Below are 5,000 nucleotides of genomic sequence, written 5' to 3'. Positions count from 1 at the left end.
ACTGTATCCTGGCAACATGCAGCGCATATTCAATAAAGATCTTACTCGATTCATGCAGAGCCTTTCTCGAGAACGTCAAAATCGAGCAAGCAAAAGAAAGGCTCTGCTTGCAGGGTGGAGATTACCAAGGTAAGAGAGTAAATCCCCTATATGGAGCGTTTTCAGTCACGTGACCAGCAGCCATATTGAATTACTGAAAGTACTGTATTTTTGTTCGGTATTAGAGCTGTCTCTTATGTAAAAGTTGTCACAAGCCTCTAAAGGTGTTTGTTTTAGAATAAGGTGACGTTTCTACTGAGGATTATGCTAATTTCTGACGAAACTCTATTAAGCGGCCACTGGGCCGGCTAATAGAGGTTTCACTGAAGATCGTACTTAAAGAAAGAATATGCTAATGTCGGCACCTGTTTCGTGACAAATGATGGGCACGAGCTTGACAGGTAGGTATCAAAAATGTTTTAATAGTACTTGGGAGTAAGTTGTTAGTTGTTAGCGATTGCTGTTGTTACAGAGGCACATTCGGGGAATAAAGAAGAGTCAACCAAGAGTGTTAGAGTTGATTTCTGTTCCCCCAAAACGTTTTCTCTAACAACATCCGGCTTCAAATCTACTGACACTGGTTTGACACTTTTAAAATGAAATATTAAAGTGCCATTCTCTTTGGACTCCGTCTCATCAGTTGCTGTGAAAGAGAATCTCTTTAAACAGGCTTTCTTACTTCTTCTCATTAATAATTGACTGAAAATAAATCAACATTTTTATACTGTTTACTTAAAACTGCGAATAGGCAAAAAACATCTGGAAAAACGTTGGCATACAGTTGTTGCCATTTGAGCGGTTCGACAAATCTTCAGATCAGTTTTGTGTAAAAACTTCTCTACCAGGACTCTCTGTTGCTGATTATAACAAAGTAAGCTGTTTGTTGATTCCTTTTAAGATTTCCTTATACCAACCTGTAAATCGAGAGTACACTTAGAGTTTGTATTTTTTTATAAGTGCTTGCTAGTTCATAATGTGTTTTTACGGCATGCACCATAAAAGATAGGGTTCGTCACATTTTCAGAAAGAGCCGTTTCATCAGTAGTGTATTTTCATCATCGCGGAGTAATTAATCAACTGAGTAACAAGCCACTTAAACCCATTCACAGTTTTCCCCGAGTTTTCATCCTGTAATGCGAAAATGTGACGAGTTATTAATTTTTCAGTGGCCGTCTCACCACAACAGAAGTTTGTTGAACTAGCCGGGCTATACCCAACGATCATTAGGTTGTGAATCAGTTGGCTGAGTTTTTCAATTTGGGCACCAAGTAATACACGAAATTTAACGTTAAAACTCTTCATTTTGCAACTTTTCGGAGTCCGGTCATGAAACCCATTATCAAGCAATGCAAACGAGTGAAATTTATACGGACACAACTATAACATAATTTTTTGTCAGAGGGGATCTGCCTGAACATTTAGGGTAGTCGAATTTCTCCATGAATATCATTTCAAGAACCAAGCAAATGATATTTCTATTTCAGTTTTCTGGAACACTAAACTGAGTTTATAGATTTTAGATTATCAGGCACAAATTAAAGGCATGTTTGTTCTTTACGAATGCTTATAAAGGACAGTTTTTTGCGCCCTATTTGACACCGCTCACGGTGGCGATGTCTTGTATTTATTACTGACCAACAAAGCTCGCATCTTAAAAACTACGTTTGAATTTATCCACAAGCTCATCTTCAATAGAGGAAGTTTAATCGATTATAGAAAGAGCTTTCGATGAACATATTTTAAGCGCGAAGAATTCCCTCAAGTAGCACCTTCTGAAGAAGTGCAATTTTGAGGTTCTTCCAGGGGGAACAAGAGAACGTAGCTAAAATTTTATAAACTTAGGAACAGGGGAACAAAGACATATCTTAGGAAACAAGGGAACATAAGCCATTTAAGGGATCAAAAAGCTGAAAACAATTTTGGAAGTACTTTCGGGAACAAGGGAACACAAGCAAATCTTTAAAGGAACAAACACCCCCCCCCCCCCCCCCCGCGGACTCAGAGGTCCTCAATTTCAATTAATTCAGTACACTAAATGAAAGAAAGTTAACCGGTTCCTGAGACCATCTTTACCAGAAACGACTCAAGACCATATAACCTTGGAAACTTGGACTTTGATCAGTATTCTAACTTAAAGTTAGGAGTTTAAGAAAAGACGACAGCTACGGCAACGATAACGCCATAGAACAGTTATATGATTGGTAAAGGTGGACAAATAATCTTGCTGCAGGTGCAGCAAGCATTTTAGCACATATTTTCCGGTACTTTGCATAACAACGGCGTTATGTTATGTTTAACGCTGGATAGCTTGCGGGGTCGTGCACAAATGAAATCATATCAAACAAGAGGCTCTAAGTAGCCTATACTCATGCGCTGCTAGGTTATTTGTACTTTTGTTTACAGTTTAATAATAATAATAATAATAATAATAATAATAATAATAATAATAATAATGATGATTATGATAATAATAATAATAATAATAATAATAATAATAATAATTTTATTGTACACCACAAAAAGAGGTATATAGTTGTTACAAGAATCTATTTGAGAGAACTTGCTCTTTATCATGTGAGTGCATTGACCTATACTTTTCATCTTTATTTAAAAGGGTCCATAGACCTGTACTTTTTAAACCAATTTCAAGGAAGTTCTTATTTTTCTCAGGGTCCATTGGGCTGTAAATTTCTCTCCTCTTTCTTCCAGTTTGCTGCAATTTCCGAAGTAGATTTATGCTTTTTTATTATTTGTTTCCTTTCTATATTTGATAATTCACATAAACATCTAAGAAATGCAACCTCATAGTTTGTTTCAAAACAATTAAATTTACTTTGAATAATAGAGCAAAAGAGATCAATAACAGAATCTACATTTGAAAATACTTTTGTTACATTTTTTGGTTCAGAACCATTGTATACAAAAACGTGGTAACTCATCTTTTGCCTTGCATACCATTGGAAAACACAACTTATGCAGTAGCTAGAAATTCACATCAAAAAGCCTGTGCTGCTTTCCTTATTATCCAAAAGGGCAGTTTTAAGCTGTTGTTTACTGGGAACCACTTACAAGATAAATTTTTCTGACATCTTGCTCTATGAATAACTTTTACATGGCCAGCGGCCTACGTCTAATTTCTTTAGAAAATCAGAAATAAAAACATATTTTGCTGGAGTAACATTTCTGATAAATTGGTCTTCCGTTCTCAATGATACTATCAACTGTTTGAGAGGTGCAATAGTTACAAGACTTTTGAGGAGGAAAAACAAATAGAATAAAATGACACAGCAGAACATTCTTTGCAAGAACAAAGATAAACATCATTTTAAGTGCTCCTAGGGTCTAAAAGTTTTTGTTTCGAACATATAATGAATGAACAATGCTTCTACTGTTGCTTTACATTTTAATAATGTTAACACATTTTAATCTCATAAGTAACAGATGTTTGTGCACATATATTCTGAAAATGTTGTACCAAATTCATTAATGAATCTATTTCAATTGAAGTACATGTTGCAAATGGGTCCCATACCTAATAAATCTCTGCCATGAGAGTAAAAAATTTTACACCCCCCATTAGGCAGACAATATATTGCTATCTTTGAAAGAGCTAAATTTTTGACAATGTTTGTTTTCCCGTAAAGTGTGAGATCTCGTGATGACCAGATGTTAAGACATTTTTCTAGAGCAAGCAATCTTTTTTCAAAATTATATTTTACGGATATTTCCGAGTCACGGGAGAAGCAAGCGCTGAGACACACACACTGCAGGGGCCAGTTAATGCCCAAGCCATTTGTGGGTTGTGGATTGTTTTTTCCCAACCACATTGCCTCCGTTTTTGATCTGTTTAGTTCTAGTCCCGAACAACTTTTAAAAGCCTCTAATTTCTCAAAAAGTTTTACAACTGAATCTATGTCTTGCACGAAACAGGAGGTGTCGTCTGCATATTGTGAAAGCTTATACTCCTTCCCCTTTAGTTAATATTTATACCCATTATCGACTGGTCATTTCTTATTGAAATTTGCTAAAATTTCAACAGCAATAGCGGTTAAGTTTGTTTTGGAGAAATTCTTAAATGAAAATGCCACCGGAAAAAAATACCTTAACGATCTATAAAAAGAAATGACGAAAAACATGGTTTTTTAGCTGTAGGAAAGGTGTTAACAATATTGTTGCTGTCAAGAAACTTTTAGTGTAATTTCTGGTGTGAAATTTGCAGGAAACCTAACTACTTTTGACCTCTTCATGTCTTCGATCGTACGGTCAAAACATTTGGGCTAAACTGTCATGTACGGTAGCTGTTGTGTATCATTTTTGAATGGAAAACCACTTGTCAAAAATACTTTTTTCAAATCCTTTCCCCAAAAAAACACTGAAATGGTGAATCTCAAAAAACCGGACTTAGATTTAATCCGAAGTATCCTCCTCGAGTGTGGATACTTTGGATTCATGATCCGTTTTTGGATTTTGCCCGAAAAACGCAAAATCCATTTTTGGATTCAAGAATCCGTTTTCGGATTTTCCCAAAAAACGCACCCTATATGTCAAATTTAGAGGCACGCTGTTCCATCCGAAATCTAATGGCACTGCTTCAGCGACATTTTTTCAATGGGAATAATATTAAAACACCATTCTTTTTAGATTCGGTCCCACCAGTTGCCGTGAAACGTGCTTTCTTCGGCTTTCTTCTCATAAATAATTGATTAAAAATAGAGTAAATGTTTGTGTCTTTTAAAACGACAGGAAAACACCTTGGCAGTTGTTCCCGTCTGTGCGGCTTGAAAAATCTGAAGATTTTTGTATCGAACTTCTCTCTACCAGGTCTCTCTGTTGGTGATTATAACAAAGTAAGCTGTTTGTTTTTCCTTTTATTTACGATATAGACCGAATGCATAAATGGCGGCCAAAAAATATATTCTTTTGTTTATGTGCTAATTAGACTCACTAGCCTCGCTCTCAAG

General features: G+C 35.8%; 1 protein-coding gene across 6 annotated transcripts in view; it reads left to right on the top strand.

Moving 5' to 3' along the window:
- The first annotated feature begins 421 nt into the window (after positions 1 to 421).
- Positions 422 to 5,000, top strand: part of LOC138027303 (uncharacterized) — a 14,244-nt gene continuing 9,665 nt past the window's right edge. For 2 of the 6 annotated variants that reach the window (XM_068874885.1, XM_068874882.1), the window contains exons 1-2: positions 816 to 910; positions 4,783 to 4,886. The gene's annotated coding sequence lies outside the window, so the exon portion shown is untranslated. Of the gene's footprint in view, positions 441 to 803; positions 911 to 4,782; positions 4,887 to 5,000 lie in introns of those variants that run through there. The other 4 variants (XM_068874886.1, XM_068874887.1, XM_068874883.1 and 1 more) reach the window with 4 other exon arrangements.

Source organism: Montipora capricornis, chromosome 12, assembly GCF_036669925.1.
Source record: "Montipora capricornis isolate CH-2021 chromosome 12, ASM3666992v2, whole genome shotgun sequence".
Lineage (NCBI taxonomy): Eukaryota > Metazoa > Cnidaria > Anthozoa > Scleractinia > Acroporidae > Montipora > Montipora capricornis.
The sequence above is the reverse complement of the archived record's forward strand: the minus strand, read 5'-3'. Positions and strand labels throughout refer to the sequence as shown.